At 34.6% G+C, this 19109-nt stretch overlaps 1 protein-coding gene across 1 annotated transcript in view; it reads right to left on the minus strand.

Moving 5' to 3' along the window:
• Positions 1–19109, minus strand: part of LOC129526805 (embryonic stem cell-related gene protein-like) — an 80975-nt gene that overhangs the window by 15607 nt on the left and 46259 nt on the right. The gene's annotated exons all lie outside the window — the stretch shown is intronic.

The raw sequence follows: 19109 nt of genomic DNA on the forward strand, positions 1-19109 counted from the left end.
ACATAAGAGATAACTTGGATATATATATTTCAAGAATAAGCATAGATGTTAAAGTTAGCAATTATTGAGGTTATGAGTATATGTATATTTTTAAATCCTTAAAATGAATTATGTAAATTCCTTAACTTTTTAAAAATTTAATCCAAGTGCTTTCATTTGACAAGGGCTGTCCCCCCTTACTATTTTATAGGTAATGGGATTGATAATGAATAGGTAACTGTGTGGCATGGCTCTCTGGATATAATATAGTTTTCTTAGAGGCAGAATTGCAATGAGGATATATCATTTCTGGAATCTTATTAGATAAGACCGCTTAAAAGTTGAAAAATATCAGAAAAATATCCGGCATGTGCATTATTAACTCCTCAACATGAAAAGCCTAAAATGAGACTTCAGAGAGTAAGATAAGAAAATATATAGAAGAAAATATCTCTCAAAATGAAGAAGTAAATTAAGCAAGTTTTTTTCCTATAACCTACTAAATCTACCTTGAAAATAGAAAAAGATAAAACACACACGTACGTACAGAGAGAGAGAGAGATTTGAAGGGAAGAGCAATTAGCTCAAAGCCACTAGAAAAAAAGCTCTTTGTTTGTTTGTTTTCAAAGCACAAATCAGGTTCTGAAATCACTTTTTCATTTTTCTCCTTCTTAGTGAAAACAAACATCACATAAATCCCCATGTGAAGGGAATACTGAGAGAATAACTTCTCCAAACAAATTTGCATATGCCCACAAACCAAAAGCATTTCTATGGGGCATTTTATTTTAAATTTTTAAATTTAAATTTAATTTTTTCATCATTTGCTTATTAATATGCTTTTAAGACTTTGTGGTTAAAAAATTCTTTAAACTGTTTTTAGATGATAAAACTCATTTATTTAGGGAAATGACAAGTAATATCATGTATACTACTGGTAGCTCTTTAAATCACAAGAATATGCAGACATATATGCAATTTAATTTTAACTTTCACTGCTTGATTACAAAATCATAAGCAATTATTTAAAAATATTTTATATGGTAACGTACATGAGCATATGACATGAATCCATATACATCTTTAGTTATATGTAACATAAAATACAGTTTCTATGTGTATAAAGACAGAATTCACTTTATACAGAAAACATGTTTAAAAATTTTCCACTTGATACTTCAAATACCAACCTGAGGCCAAAAATGTTAAATTAAAATAAATAAGTGTGTACAAATACATGTGAACATTTTTTAAAAAAACTAAAAATGTTTATTAGTCCATTTTCACACTGCTATAAAGATATACCTGAGACTGGGTAATTTATCAAGATAAGAGGTTTAATTAAACTAAAGTTCCACATAGCTGGAAACTTACAATCATGGCAGAAAGGGAAGCAGGCCATCTTACATGGTGGAGGCAAGATAGAGAGTGTGAAGAAGGAATTGTCAAACACTTACGATCATGAGAACAGCGTGGGGGGAACCGCCCCTGTAATCCAATCGCCCCCCCACCTTGTCCCTCCATCGACACATGACATTTACAATTTGATATGCGATTTTGGGTGGGGACACAGAGCCAAACCATATTAAATGGTAAACACCAACATAGTAAAGTGATTATTTCAGTGTTGTTATTATGGTTGATTTTTAAATCAATTATTGCTGATCTAATTGTTAAAACTGCCTCATGTTTATATTTTATATTAATGCTTTAGGTGTTTCCTGTACTACATGATTTTGTGTCATTTTCTTAGTGATTATCCTGGTAGTTACAATTTACATATTAGTTGAAAATCTAGATCAGATTAATACTGAATTAATTTGGATGACATATTTAAAAAGTTGTTACAATACAGCTCTATTTCTCCTCCTTTGTATAATTATTCTCATACAAATTACATGTCTATGCATTATGAGCCCATCAACAATATTTTTAAAATATTGCTTTACACAATTGTGCTTTAAATCAAACAGTAACATAAAACAATCACAAATAAAAACTACATTTATACTGTCTATTTACCTATATAGTTAGATTTACCAGTGTAATTTCTTTTTATTTTATTTTTTTGGATTCAAGTTAATATTTGGTTTTCTCAAGCTTAAAAAACTTCCTCCTGGGGTTCATCTGTTAATGATACATTCTCTTTTTATCTTGGAATGTCTTAATTTGTCCTTGACTTTTGAAGAATAGTTTTGCAGAAGATAGAATGTTTGGGCTGGCAATCTCTTCTTTCAGCATTTTGAATATGTCCTTCCACTGACTTCTGGCCTTTGTGGTTTCTGATGTCAATATTATTGAGTATATATGTGAAGTCATTTTTTAAGCTACTTTCAAGGGTCCCTCTTTGTACTTGCCTTTCAAAGCTTTGATTATGATATGTTTACATGTGGATATCCGAATTTATCCAGCTTGGAGTTCTTTAATCTTCTTAGATGTACAGATTAATTAAATTTGAGGAGTTTTTAGCTGTTATGTATTCAAATATTTCTTCCTTCTCTTCTTTCCTTTAAAATCTCCCATTATATATTAGTGTAATTTATGTTGTCAAACAGATCTCTAAAGCTCTGTTTATTTTTCTTCACACCATTTTTTCATTGCCTTAAAATGGATAATCTCAATTAAGCTACTTTTGAAACTGTGAATTCTTTCTTCTGCTTACTAAAATATGCCATTGATCCTCTCTAATTAATTTTAAAACCCCACTGTACTTTCAACTCCAGAATTTTTATTTAGCCATTTTTAAAATTTTTATCTCTTTATTTCTATCTTCTATTTGGTAAGAAATTTATCTCATATTTTCCTTTAGTTCTTTAAACACGGTTTCCTTTGGTTCCATGAATATGTTTTAAATGATTAATTTAAAGTCTTCACTAAGGTCAACATCTAGGCTTTCTTGGAAGTGGCATCTATTGGCTGCTTTTATTCCTGTTTATGGCTCATATTATCTTATTCTTTTGCATATCTCATAGCTTTTTTTAGCTGGACATTTTAAATTACATGATGTTTCAACTCCGAAAGTCAGATCACCTCCCTTCTTACCCTGGAGATTGTTAATTGTTACTGTTTGCTTGTTTAGTTACTTTTCTGGACAAATTCTGTAGATTATGATTTTTTTGTCGCATTTGTTAGCGAAGTCTCTGCTCGCTTCAGTTAGTGGTCAGCTAATGATTGAACAGGAGATTTCCTTCAATACCTTGAACTAATGAATTTGCCAGACATTGCTTATGAGTGCTGTGGTTGTATTGGAAACACATCTTCAATTCTGTAGAAGACAGTTGACAACTCTGACTTAGTGTTCACTTTCTGCTTCTGCAGACCCTCAAGGTCAACTAAGTGGCAGGGATAAGCACCTTCTCACGTCTTTCACTAGTATGTGCATAGCCTTGAACAAGTATGTGGCTTTTCAATCCCAGATATATTAGTCCATTTTCACACTGCTATAAATAACTAACTGAGACTGGGTAATTTATAAATAAAAGAGGTTTAACTGACTTGCAGTTCCTCATGGCTGGGGAACATACAATCGGGAAACATACAATCATGGTGAAAGGTGAAGGGGAAGCAGGACATATTTTGCATGGTGGCAGGAGATAGAGAAAGGGAGGGGTGAAATGCCACACTTTTAAGCCATCAGATCTCATGAGAATTCACTTATTATCACCAGAAGAACACAGGGAAAATCTGTCCGCATGATCCAATCACCTCCTACCAGGTCTCTTTCCTGACATGTGGGGATTACAATTTGACATGAGATTTAGGTGGGAACACAGAGCCAAACCATATCACCAGGACTTTGTTAGAGCTTTGAAAGCCCCCTGTGGACATGTTATTCCACATTATTTTCCTTTACATTTTTCGATCAGCCTCTTATTATCTCCAACTGGTAATCCTACCCAAGCAGCTATGATGACAAACAAGTGCCACTAATTGCTCTTGACAAATATCTTGAGGATAGGACTATTCGTGCAGAGGAATCCCTCTGTTAGATCAAATGTAGTCAAGCCCTGAGAATAAAGCTTTTTAGTGAGCTGCCAGATAAGTCAAATAATAACTATAATCTGGAATTTTGGAGTGCTCCAATCTGATTTTATTCCCTCCAAGTTTCCAAATGGTGGTTTTACATAAATTTTTTAGTTTCTTTGGCTGTTAGTTTTCAAGGCTACTACAGAATTGGGGAGGAAGAAGATTGGAATAAGACATAAAACACATAGCTCACTCTTCTTGTTGAGAGTAAGCTATAAAAAAAAAAAGCTCTCTATATTGTTGCAAGTCTTTAGTTAATTTCCAGAGTTCCGAAAAGGTTGATTCCAAAATCTATGAATTTTGACAGTTTTTGCATTTGTTCTCATTGTTTGTATGGAGTAGATTTTTGGATATTATTATTTTACTTTTCAGAAGAGGCTCTCTCAGGAACTAGAATTGTGGCTTGTATAACTTTCCTCCATAACTAGTGTTCATTTGGATGACTTGCTATGTCCAAACAATTCAATGACAACGGTCTGCCTACTTATCTAGATATATCTCTGAAAAATCACCTTTTCCTAGATTTCACATCAAGTAGACTACACTAGAGCAGTCATTCCAGGTTCAAAGTCATGAGAGTAACAATTTGTATGTGAGCAACATTATTCCCACTTTGTTGATTTTTAAGTCACATTCTAGGGGTGCGTAATTCTACATCGGTTCTCCCTCTTACTCCAAAACTGTGCTTTCATACAGCATTCCCTAAGATATCTTGACAAAGGAGCAAAATATTGGAACACGAATCGCAGAATACCCAGCATGATATGCTGGCCAGCCAGATGGGCATTGCTGTAGTCTCACTCAGGTAGGGCCCTGAGAGGCATGCAGGAAAGAATTCTTCCAGTGGGCAGAACGTCAAGTAGTGCATCCTGTTGTCTACATTGCTTATAATTAGAGCTGGCCTAAAATTAAAATCCATATTGCTTTCTGAGAATATATGGAAGTTGGGTAGCATAGGATTGGAAATAAAACAGGAGAAATTATGAGGAGATTGATGGAGGAGATATGCAGATGGACCCCTAGTAATGGACATAACACCCACAATTTAGTAATATTTGTATGTTATATAAATATTCCCACCCATATGTCCCCAAAATAAGTAAAAAAAAAAAAAAAATTGCCCACTCAGTGCTTTCTAATAAAGCCATAAAGTACCATCCTAAAACTGGAGGCTATTCTTGGACTCAATATCAACATTTTCTCACAACAAGGCTAATTTGGCTAATGTCTCAGCTAAGTGCCTGAGTTTCTAACAGAAGCAGCCAATATTGAGCCACCAAATGGGATGCTGCCTCGAAACGACATGCACTGCAAGCTACAGGTGAAAGTTTGACTACATTAGACCCACTTACCTGAGCTAGTCTTTTGTTCTCATGTGTAAATAAAAAGAGTATAGATTTAAATTATTTTCTTTTTTCATCATATTTCAGCTAGAATCATCTTTTGAATTTCTGACTGCCTTATAGAATGTCATTTCACAAAATATTACTCTCTAAAATTAACTCATTCTACAGTAAACAAAGTGAAATGATTGACAAATGTTCAGATAATTCACTGTTCCTATAAGGTTCTCCATCAGCCAGAAGTCACTAGACATAAAGGAAACTGGAAGGCTTATCATGGCAACAGTTAAGAGACAGTAACTTGTCAATATTGGGGTACCCTCTAGCAGTGTGTGGTATGTGCTTCAAGCCGGCGAGCAATATAAAATATTTTCATTCCCCATAGAATACGTAGGTTTGAAAATAAAAGGTAGAAATAGAGGTGGTATCTCTCACTCATATATATCATGACCTGTTGGCAAAAAAAAAAAAAACAAAAACAAACAAACAAAAAAAAACTGCTTTTCATTTACTTGGGAGTTAGTTGGTTTAGAGATTGTGAGGTCCAAGGAAAAATGCTCCTATCAGCCTCTGTATCTTAAGTAAATAGACACAATAGGAGTGTAATGTGTTGACTGAGGTTATGGTGTTTACTATCGAGAAAATAACATGATGCCAGAGAAAAGGGGAAGGGAAGACTATGAAAAGAATCTAGGGCATCCTCTGAGGTTTCTCATTTATGTGATCATCAGTGCTAAATATTAGAGGAAGAATGTAGACGGGCCAACTAAAGATTCAGATTTCTTAGGAATAAAGCTTTCACTCATCTAGTCTCCATCCCAAGTGGATAATCAAAAAAATGTGAGCAGAAGTGTTGGATGAAAGAAGGGAATTTTGAGTAGCTGGTAAAGAAAGAAAGGAAGATATATATATATATATATTTTTTTTTTTTTTTTTGAGATGAAGTCTCGCTCTGTCACCCAGGCTGGAGTGCAGTGGCGCAATCTCGGCTCAATGCAACATTTGCCTCCCAGGTTCAAGCGATTCTCCTGCCTCAGCCTCCCGAGTAGCTGGGACTACAGGCACGTGCCACCACGCCCAGCTAATTTTTATATTTTTAGTAGAGACGGGGTTTCACCATGTTGGCCAAAGGCCTCTATCTTTTGACCTCGTGATCCGCCCTCCTCGGCCTCCCAAAGTGCTGGGATAACAGGCATGAGCCACCGTGCCCTGCCAAGAAAGGAAGATTTATTCACACTCTTCATGGTCTTGTATTCGTTGCAGATGCACTGACCCTATCTGCTATGTTTACTTGATTTCCTGTAATTAAATTTCAAATTTTAACTAATTTTTCTTTTTTGATTCCATTCTTCCATCATTCTATTTGTAGAAGTTTTCTTTATAATTTATGTAACAATATCCACAATGCTAAACAAAATATAGTACACTGCTCTTTTTTACTAAAGTAAAAAAGTTGGTAAACTTTCTAAGATTTCTCTGTTTTTTAAGGGAGCAGAGACTTGTTTTAATTTTGCTTACAACTTTGTAGCCTAAACTTTAGTAAAGTGATAATGGGCCAAGTACTAGTTATATTACTGGAAAAAAAATATGTTATGCCTAAAGTAAAAATGATTAATTAGTCTTCTTTTTTAAAAAAATTCCCAATTGTAATGATTGTGTATGTATGTGTAGGAATTCGTGTATTGGGAGATTATTACATATCTGCAGTATTAATAATGTACAAAATTCATTTGCTGGTATTTAAAGTCAAGAATTCAACACTTTTTCATAATTAATGGTATGAAGTTACTGTGAGGCTTTTTCAGATATTAAAGTTCACATATACTGACAATCATTGCTAATTACCTGGTCTAGAGAAAAGCAATTTATCTTGGAAGTTAGAATATCATAGCCAGCAGAAATCTCTTCAGCTGTTACATATGTACACAAGTTAGTGTTATCAGCAGAGTATAGGTGTATATAAATGGAAAACTTTCACATTTAACCTACTGCCAACTATATATCATCATCTTAATTAGCTTCATTCCTTTCTCCTCCATCTCTTCTTGATATTCACATTTTATATATTTACTATTAAAACTTCTACCAGGGTGTTTTTGGAGAAAGTTGTGGGAGAGATTTACTTTCTTTTAAATAACACGTCAGGACATAGACAATAAAATTTGAATTTTGAAGTTTATTTGTGACTGCTGTTTCTTTCCACCATATGTTCTAAGAAGACTTGGATATATTAATGTGCACATAGGAGATCTCACTTAAAGCAGTATTTTAAAATCTAATAGATTTGAAAATTTAAATACTAACCTGTGGATTATTAAAAACTATACAGATATTTTGATGCTTCTCAACATTACACGGAAATCTACAAGGGTGGTGGAATTTGGGCATTTATATCTATAAATTTCATGGACTCCTGTTATAACTATTCCTAGTAAATGATTCCTAATTAAAATGTCCACAAAGCTGACACTCATATTCATTCAGGTTAGGAAATGATTTTTTAATATACTTCCAAAAGTAATTTGAGCATGCGTGTGAAAAGTCTACTCACTTTCTTGTATGAATTTATATAAGAAGAGATGCAAACAGAAACTCATATAGAGTTTAAGGAAACAATTTGTAAGTGTGGATTTTCATAAAGAGCAAGTCTTTGGCATGTATAGAAAATGCAGCTATATCAAGTATATTTTGAGAGATGATGCATGAACTGACCCTGTTATAGTATCTTACCTTCTCACATTGCTCACTCCCTTAGTCTCAGCTGAGAGGATAATGATTTTTAAACTACAGAAACTTTAGTTTATAATTATGTTTCAGGTTATATAATAATGCACCTGGATTGAACCCACATGAAGAAGGGGAGAAAGAGTAAAAAAAGCTGAAGCAAATGTGCTGTTGGCAAGGGCACTGTGGATACTGCATTAGGAAACCCTGCTTTGACAGCAGCGGGTTCCTGGAACTGGGAGATAAAGTACTAATTTGGGGGCAGTTGACATGCAGTAAGCATTCAGCCAAAGGAATTATTCTCAGATTGAAGTAGAAGAATTGATATAATGACAAGCATTCTATAGGAACTTAAACAGTAATTGAATTGAGCAATCCCTGTCTTTACATTCACTCATTATACACATACATTGAAATTATACAAAAACATTCAGAATTTATCATTTGGCATCTCAAAGCAGAGGTGGCAAACTCATCCATAGAAAGAGGCAAGTTCTATAGCTTTTTGACAGCCTCATATTCTCAAGCAGTAACATTCTTTCTTCCTTTTTTACAAGACGTATGCCTTCCCTAGGACTGATATTACCTGGAGAGTAATTTATTACAGGCACCAGTGCATTTCTGTGTTGAAAAACATGTAAAAGTATTCATATGGTCTAAGACAGCAATGCCCTTACCTGGCACTATTTTGTGGCCATATGGGAGCTTTCTAAAACCTCTTCCTATTTCCTTGTTGTTTCCTTTCATGGATTTTGTGGATTAATTTCCTTTTTTCTTTTGGATGCTCAAAAACATAACAACTTTAGATCCTAATGACTAAAATAGGTAGCATTTTATTACAATTATCTTGAAAATACTATGATAAATGTGTACTCTTAACAACAATCTATTTTTTTGTTAGCAATCATAAATTTTCAGATATTTAATTTCTGCTACTTCAAAATCTTTCAAATATTCAAACTGTCTGCTTCCTGTAGCACAGACAGATAAGGATCAGTCGTAGTTTCTACAACTTTCAGTTGTAGTAGTAGAAACTAGAAACATTCATTTAGTAAACTAATATTTATTAAGTACATAGTATATGGCAAAGATGTGGCACAATTGTGAAGTCCTATCCGATAGCCTGAAAGGCATAGGAAGAATATCAAACAAGGTAGGAAAGTGCTTGGAGGCAAGATGGCATGAAACAGTTTAGGACTAAGACATGTCTTAATTATTTCTCAGTATATATTCAGTTACTAAAAAAATAAAATAAGATAGGCTTGTAACTAAAGAAATAATATGTTTGTTGATATATAGCAATGGAGAGAAGGGGATTTCTCTTTTAGTCTGAGGCCAAATACCAATATTGTAATACAACACTTAGGTCACTCATCTTCACTTTATTTCCCTTGGAAAATACTACTGCATGTCTTCATATTGTCGACCTACTTTCTAAGCACCAAATTTGTCTTAATAAAACTTAAGTTCTTACATAGATATTATTTTATAGTTTATCATCTAGAATCAATAGACTAATAATAACATAGTCAAGATATTACTATTTAATAAATCCATTAACTCTCATAAACATTCTGGTCTATAGGTATTAGAGGTTTTCTGAAAATTATTTTTCCCCTAAATATGTTGTCATACTAGAAAGAATTACATAAATAGGGTTCTGGTTTTTTAAACAAAGGATAAATGCAGAGTATTGAGTGTATATACACACACACAATGTTAACTCAAGTTTAACCTTTGTTGTTAAATGAAACAAATTTTATATCATCAGTTACATTTATTTCATTGTGATAAAGTAATATGACCATATTGTAATAAAGCAAAAGAATAAAAAAGTAATTCACACTTTCATTATACAATTCAGAATTATCCCTCTAGTCTTTGTCCGGAGCTTTAATTTTTTTTTTTTTTTTTTTTTTTTTGAGACAGAGTCTCACTCTGTTGCCCAGGCTGGAGTGCAGTGGTGTGATCTTGGCTCACTGCAGCCTCCACCTCCTGGGTTCAAGCAATTCTACTGCCTCAGCCTCCCAAGTAGCTGGGACTATAGGCGTGCAACGCCAAGCCCGGCTAATTTTTGTATTTTTAGTAAAGATGGGTTTCAGCAGCTTTAATTAATTTTAAATGCTAAATACATCTATATTTAATGGCAAAGCCAATATACATATTATAAATAAGTTAGAAGGAAATTTGGAAATGTTCACATTTAGCCAGTTTGTTATACGGTAACGTTTATATCAATAATTGTCTAAAGATTTTACTTCCATTCATGATGAAAAGACACAATGCCACCATTAGAAAATTATAAACACTGTGTCCAAGTACTTTCAAGTGTCACGTTTTGTTTCTAAAATCCAGTCTGGATTCTGCATTGCCACTGGCAGGCAGCTTTAATGAAAATCATCTCCCAGGCAGCTGAAACTTCCACTTCAGTTTTAGTCACAGCAGCTCTCCTGATTAGCACCTGCAGGAGCTGCCACAAGGCTGAACCTAAATCTGCTCTCCAGAGTCACAGACATGCGTACCACACGGCCACTAGTTATCAAAATTCGTAAATGCAACGTGATAACCTTTCTGTTTGGCTTAAACATTTTGTATGCTCAGAATAGCCATAGATGTTCCCATAATACACATTGCTAGAACTTTGAGCATAAGGCTAGTAATTTGTTATTATGTGATTTTTGCCCACTAATGATATATGATGTACAAGAGCATGGAGAGCTAAAATAACAGCAGAAACCATAGCCACTAAGGTTTCATTCTATTCTTTTGTATTTAATTGCATGTGTTTGAACTCTTGGTTTCCTGTAGGTTTTCTGTATAACTCAACAGGTGCAGGATCTGCATAGTTTTCTCCAATTCTTATGTAGAAAAGGCACAGCATGCAGGTGAGGTTTTATTTAGAATAAATTTTACCATCAGAAAGTCTAATTGAACAGTCCTTATGCTGGGATAAATTGTTTTGAACATGCAGGGTTTTATTACGATACAGTTGTAAGTTTGGGCTTTGTTTATTCATTCTGACTTAATGTACTACAAAGTCTTATATTCTCACTAGTTATTCTGGACTCAAGGAAAAATTTTAATTCATGGATATGCAAACATGAGTATGTGTTTGTGTGTGTGTGTGTGCGTGTGTGTGTGTGTTTGTGCGCATGTGCTTTGGTACATTTATCCCATTAGATAGGGTCCTCAAGGGAGCTAAAATTGGAGACAAAGGCATACACAGAAGTGGTAATCAGACAACGGACAACATAAGTTGAGCATTTTTAGGAGTCAAATGAAAAACAACATTAGGGTGTAGAGTGGGTAGGGAAGAGTTTGAGAAGTGGGAGGTTCTGTTTTATGAACAGAAAATCAAGTTGGAAGGCAAATATGAGCACAAGACCAAAGAAGCTATGGTAGGAATTTGCATGTTGATATGGTTTGTCTGTGTCCCTACCCAAATCTCATGTTGAATTGTAGTTCTCACAATCCCCATGTGTCCTGGGATGTACCCGGTGGGAGGTAATTGAATCATGGGGACAGTTACCCCCATGCTGTTCTTGTGATAGTGAGTGAACTCTCATGAGATCTAATGGTTTTATAAAGGGCTTTTCCCCCTTTTCTTGGCACTTCTCCTTCCTGCCACCATGTGAAGAAGGAGGTGTTTGCTTCCCCTTCTGCCATGATTGTAACTTCCCTGAGGCCTTTCCAGCCCTGTGAGACTGTGAATCAATTAAACTTTCCTTTATAAATTACCCAGTCTTGGGCAGTTCTTTATAGCAGCGTGAGAATGATCTAATATGCATGGTATCTCCACATCCTAGTAAATAGTTCCATATGAGTCTAAAATAATTGGAGGTTTTAATAAAAGCTTTAGGTCCACTTCTCCCTATTTCCCTGCATCTCCAAAACACTTATGTTTGGGTGAGAGAGGGAGGAGATACTTGAGCTGGGCTACACACAGCATTGGCAATTAATTTCAGAGAAAATCCTAGACCCTGGTTTTTTTCCAGGGTCTGGAATGGGTAGAAGTAAAATAATAATATAAGACGATACTTATTGACTAACATATCTTTGTTGGGTACTCTTTTAAGAGAAAGCAGCAAAAATAAATAAATAAATAAATTTTAGTGTGGTTTTTGGACATGAAAAATGAGGTAAAACTGAGTACCGATTGAGGACAGAGAATAATAAAGACATGCTTAGCATAGATACATGATTGTTGAAGGGGAATAAGGGAAGACAGAGAAGGGAAAACTGTATTAGAAGAATTGGAGGAGGGAGTACAAGAAAGGTGTGGTTGCATGAGTCCTCTCAGTAAAAGCATGGCTCAAGTCCACAGTGTGGGCACACAGTATGAAGTAGCACTCAGAGCTTGAGCAGGAGGAGTGGAGTCTGTGTGGATTCCCCTGATCTAGACACCAATCACTGCCAGATTTATGGTCATTATATAACATGACCATTTAATTCAATGCGTGAATTAAATCAGATATAATAGGGTAAGGAATGGAATTGACATTGAGAGACTTGGAGAAGTATTTCAGATTCCAATCCATGTAAATAGATGAACAGATCCCAGGTACAAGGCTGCCTGCCCTCAAACCTTATTTGAGCAGTTATTCTATCATAGCTGATTAATATGGATGCCCCAGTGATGTTGGGCTGTTTGCAAGGAGCAAAGACTCTAGACAGAACTAACAAAGAGGCACTCAGAATAAAGCTAAGAGAGGTGCCTTTTCTTTATATTCAAGTTACAACATACACAAACATGAACACCAGGACTAATATCCTTTATGGAGTCACTTCACCCCTTTCTTAACTTTCGCATCAGATATATTCATAGAGAACAGTGAGGGGATCACTTTTGTAAAATAGTATTTGAGCAAAAAAGTAGGATTCAGGACTGGGATTCAGCAACATGATTTCCAGGAAGATGGATTAAACAAAATGGCACCATCTCAGTAAATGCTCAGGTGCTCAGGGTAAATGTACAAGTTTGTTATGTAGGTAAACTTGTGTCACGGGGGTTTGTCGTACGGATTATTTCGTCACCCAAGAACTAAACCTAGAAACCAATAGTTATTTTTTCTAATTCTTTTCCTCCTTTCACCCTCCAACCTAAGTGTCTGTTGTTCACGTCTTTGTGTCCATGAGTTCTCATCATTTCAGCTCCCACTTACAAGTGAGAACAAACAGTATTTGATTTTCTGTTCCTGCGTTACTTTGCCAAAGGTAATAGCCTCCAGATCCATCCATGATCCCACAAAGACATGATCTTATTCTTTTTTGTGGCTACGTAGTATTCCATAGTATATATGAACCATATTTTCTTTATCCGATCTTTCATTGATGGGCTAATTCTGCGAAGAATGTTATGGTAGTTTAATAAAAAACAGTATTGAATCCATGCAACTCTTAATCCTTCTTCATTCCAGCAAACTCTCTGTTCATTTATTCATTGAGGCCTATGGCTAATGACAGCTTCAGATTTACACTCTAGTCCTTGTGATTTTCCCACACCCTTCCCATGCTCTGTAATTAGTTGTTTGCAAATAAGTTTTCCTCAGAAGATCCTAATGTGAGTGTGCCATCTGTTTGCTGCCAGTGTTATGAATAATACAATCTCTAAATTAAAAATAGCTTGTATAGTCACTGATTTTATTTGTTAAAGAAGATATATGCCAGAAATCATTTATTAACATATAAGAAATAGCATTCCAGAGACTCCTTAAATGATTCCTTGGTAGAAGGAGGAATTATTTAAATAAATAAAATACAATATTTATGTTATTGAAATAAATTCTTGACTCACTTAAAATATTCCAAATAGTGTAGACTCATTTCCAGTGAAAAATATTTTATAAATATTGCATAGAAATATCATTGTTTTTGGCTATTGCCCTTCTAAGTCATTTATGTTTTTCAAGCATCACCTGAATCAGGATTAGGAAAACAAATGACTACTATAAAATGGTCAAGTTTGTGTTTAAGATTCATTTACCTGCAGACAGGATCATATAGCAAAGGTTAAATCAATAAGCAAAAGTATCAAAATGAGGGGCAGCTTGATCAAAAGAATGTCTCAGTAACAACGGATTATCACAAGGAATGGACTTTAGAGTCAAATAGGCTGGCCTAGAACCCAAGTTTGCTACTTAATACCTAGGTGAACTCAGACACATTACTTAAACTGTTCCATTGCTTATAAGAATGTAGATAATAGGACTATCATGCAGCATTGTTTGAATGATTAATTAAAAATGAAATGACTGATGGTACAATATATTACAAAGAGCATAGGCTTTGGAGTCAAAACATTCGTGTCAACACTGGCTTTTCCACTTAGTAGCCATGTTCTTTATTTTTTTATTTTTATTTTTTTTTATACTTTAAGTTTTAGGGTACATGTGCACAACGTGCAGGTTAGTTACATATGTATACATGTGCCATGTTGGTGTGCTGCACCCATTAACTTGTCATTTAACATTAGGTATACCTCCTAATGCTATCCCTCCCCCCTCTTCCCACCCCACAGCATGCCCCGGTGTGTGATGTTCCCCTTCCTGTGTCCATGTGTTCTCATTGTTCAATTCCCACCTATGAGTGAGAACATGCGGTGTTTAGTTTTTTGTCCTTGCGATCGTTTGCTGAGAATGAGTTTCCAGCTTTATCCATGTCCCTACAAAGGACATGAACTTATCATTTTTTATGGCTGCATAGTATTCCATGGTGTATATGTGCCACATTTTCTTAATCCAGTCTATCATTGTTGGACATTTGGGTTGTTCCAAGTCTTTGCTATTGTGAATAGTGCCGCAATAAACAAACGTGTGCATGTGTCTTTATAGCAGCATGATTTACAATCCTTTGGGTATATACCCAGTAATGGGATTGCGGGGTCAGATGGTATTTCTAGTTCAAGATCCCTGAGGAAACACCACACTGACTTCCACAATGGTTGAACTAGTTTACATTAAAACGTCAGGAAACAACAGGTGCTGGAGAGGATGTGGAGAAACAGGAACACTTTTACACTGTTGGTGGGACTGTAAACTAGTGTATGCCATGTTCTTTTAGTCACATTCATTATTTAACTTCTCTAATCCTCATTTATCTATCTGTATAATTATATGGGAAAATAATACCTAATTTATATACTCATTATAAGAATTTAAATGGACATAAATTGAAGAATGCTATTTGAATTCAGGCATCAAGGTGCCAGAATACAGGAAGCCTTCACAGCAAGGCCTTTCTTTTATGTTTCAAGAGGGCAGAGTCTCATATTGGTTAAGCATGTGACCTCTGATGTCAACCTGCCTATGATCAATTATTGTCTGTGTGACATGTTCCTAAGCAAGTTACTTAATCTCAGTTTCCTTGCTTGAAAACTGGATATAATGATAGTACAGAACTCTTAGAATTATCATAAAAAGTAAATGACACAATGTTTCCAAAGCATTTTATAGAGTAGCTGGCAAATTGAGTTAGTGCTCAATCAGTGTAATGTATGTATAAATAATAAAGATGGTATTCAGAAAATTAAACAAAAGAGGAGGAACACATAACTGTCTTGACTTTCAAGAATGTTATCATTTTGGTCTATCATCCTTCTAAGTAAAAAGGAATAGAGAATTGTGTGTAATTATGTATAATTAACTGTGAATTTGGGGTCAGTAGAAATATATCTAGACATGATATTTGGAAAAATATAAAAAGACCAAAAAACCATTTTAGATCTAAAATTGTGTAATTACACATACACATTCACACAACCTCCTACTAAATTTAGATTGATTTGGCTTTAGATTGCATAAAGAAAAAAAAATTTCAACCTCCCCCATGAGAAAAATTAATTTTACTTATTCCTGAGTTTTCATTTGAAAACACTATGATTCTTCATAGCTCTTATGAAAGACACAGAATGGTGCTAAATCTGATGTCTCTGAGGCCACCAGGAGCCATCTCCCTCTGCATGAGAGTGAGATGATGTTCATCTCAGAATAAAGATAATGCAATTCTTGAGCTTCCATTTCTGTGTACATATTTTACTGTATAATTTTTAATTGAGAAGTTTTCACATTGTTATTAATTAGGAAATAAATCTATCTCTAAGAGTTCTGAAGTACAGAGACTCTTCACTTTGTTGATATTTACATATAGACCAGGGGAAAAGTAAGCAGAGAATATAGTTTTCTTCTAGAGTTTTCCCTCATTTACTGTTTACCTCGTCCTTTTGTAGTTCCGTAACTATTTGCTCCTCAGCAATCTGAGAACCTGCTGTTCATTAGGCATCTCTAACAATTTCAGTCAAATTTCTTGTGGCCTCTTCAATGTAGGGTCCCTCTTCAGTGTAGAGTCCCACATCTTTGTGCTTCTTGAGTCGTTTCATAGCTTGTGTATCATGATTCCTTAAGAGTTTTAAGTTACCTGTTTTATATTTGCCAAAAGATATGGTTTAGATCCTTGCTGACTAGATTCCTAGGGCATAATTCTGGCTTTAATTGCAATTTCATGAAGTACATGGATGTAGATATTTGCTCTATATTGTACACACAGATCTCCTTCAATGACTGAAAAATCTTAAGTCTCTAGGGGCAGTCTTGATTGTTGTAAGAGGGTGATGACCAGAGCTTGAATCAGTTGTATTATCAGAGAAAGAATGCTATAGCTTAAAGGAAAACATATATAATTTTTTTTAAATGATTTTATTGTTTAGGGTTTAGAAAGAGAATACTTGGCTGGGCATGGTGGCTCACACCTATAATCCCAGCACTTTGAGAGGCCAAGGTGGATGGATCACTCGAGGTCAGTAGTTCAAGACCAGCCTGGCCAACATAGTCAAACCCCATCTCTACTAAAAATACAAAAATTAGCCGGGCGTATTGGTGAGCCTGTAATCAATCCTAGCTACTTGGGAGGCTGAGGTGGAAGGATCGCTGGAACCCTGGAGGCAGAGGTTGCAGTGAGCTGAGATTGCGCCACTGCATTCCAGCCTGGGCAACAGAGCAAGACTCTGCCTAAAAAAAAAAAAAAAAAAAAAAAAAAAAAAAGAATACTTGATCATAATAGCACATAGAACATGTGTTTTATTAATTTATCAACTTTTAATTTGAGATTTAAAAATTTACCCTATAGCTAAACTGGTCTCCTAGGAATCCTGGATAACACTATACATTGTCAGTTATGTATTTTAATTAATAATAATAATAATAATATATTTTCCATTTTTTTCCTGGGGGAAAAAGCTTAAAAACAATTGCAGAGATACTTGTACAATTATATTAATGTAGGGGCCAGCCCACTCCTAAATATCCAACCAACTTCCCTATAAAGTTAAAAGGCTTGGCAAGCCTTATGATTAGTCTGTGTTTGACACAGTTGTGGCCTTAATAATAAAAATTAGAAAATATCATATAGATTGTTTGGTTTTCATAAGTATTGTCTCCAACATTAAATATTAAGGCATTGGTATTTTGTAGACTGGAGAAAAACCATAGATGAATAGCATCAGTAATTACACAATGTCTTAATATTTGTAGGCAATAGACTATCAATCTCTGATGTGCTCACCTCTTACATTAGCTGTATAGCGATTGGTAGCTGATGACACTATACATTCTACTAATGCTTTCCTATGTGGAACTCTCCAAAGACTTGCAAAGGGAAAATTCAATTATATCCGAGTCTATGAAAATGCTAAAGGGCAAATAACTTTGACAAAGATATCTTATCACAGGCAAGTGTATTTACCAGGAGGTTTATAACTATTAAATTTTATCTTTGATGATGTCTAGCATCTTACCTGTAAAACAAGATATGAGACACTCTGAAGCGGCTCAATTTTAACACTTATCACACTGCAGTGACACTTCTCCTGGGTACTCTCTAGCCTAGGCTAATGCATGCTAGATGATGAGCTTGTTAAACAGAAAAATCTTTCCCTATATAGTTCAACAAAACTAATATCAACAGCTGATCTTTACATACCGCCTACTATGTTCTAGACACTATTCTAGGTGCTTTGTATAAGTTAACCTACAATCTTCTAATGCTGCTAAGGAATTTTTATTAATATTAGTATTAATCTATGTTTTACAGATGAGGAAACTAAAGCACAATTATGAAGGAACTGAATTCCCAGGAATTTGCTGAAGTCTCACAGCTGATTAAATATCTGATCCCAGTCCACATAGACTGACATCTGTGTTCTTAACCGCTGTAAAATGCAATATGTGCTTCTTAGTAGTTCACCAAACTTTGGTTGACCTAAGATAAATTATATAGTATTTCTTGTAATTAAATTGTACAGCTTCTGGATCCAGAACAATATTTGGAATTACCACATGGAGAAACCTTCCTTTCTTTCTGATTATTCCACAGGAGGAGAAAGTATTCACATTTTTTCCTCTGGAAATTATAAATTTCCCTTTACATGCTTATGAAAATCTTATTCTTGACTGGCAGTTTGTAGAATCAGTTTGATATATATATATCATAAAGACCATTATATTAATATCCTAACTTGCTTTCAAATGCCTCATAATTCAACTGTGCTTACTTTTTAATGTGCCTGAAAAAAGTGTTTAAAATGCATTAGATAGCACATTTCTTTAAAGGAATTGTATGATAAATTTCTTTGCAAAACAAGAATGTCTGACATCATACTATGAACTCATTTGTGGGACTGGATAGTCAAAATTACATTTCATTAAAATGAGATAATTATTTCATTAATTGACTACAAAACATATATAAACACAAAGTCATGTTTCTATTTGTTCAGTGGTGTAAAGTACACTCTTCCATTGTAATAGACACACAATAATGGGTTATGGTATCTTTTCTCTCCTCCATTAATGAAATTCAGCCAAACTTGAAGTCAGTTCTGTTATAATCTCTATTAAATAAAATACATGTCTAACATATAGTGAAGAGCTGGAAGCACATTAATTTAGAACTTGGTGGTTGGATACTTTTTTTTTTAATTCTATAATTGCTTAGGACTATACACGTATTAAGATAAATAAATTTATTATTCAGTGATTTTTGTTT

Source organism: Gorilla gorilla, chromosome 15 (genome assembly GCF_029281585.2).
Source record: "Gorilla gorilla gorilla isolate KB3781 chromosome 15, NHGRI_mGorGor1-v2.1_pri, whole genome shotgun sequence".
In the NCBI taxonomy this organism is placed as follows: domain Eukaryota; kingdom Metazoa; phylum Chordata; class Mammalia; order Primates; family Hominidae; genus Gorilla; species Gorilla gorilla.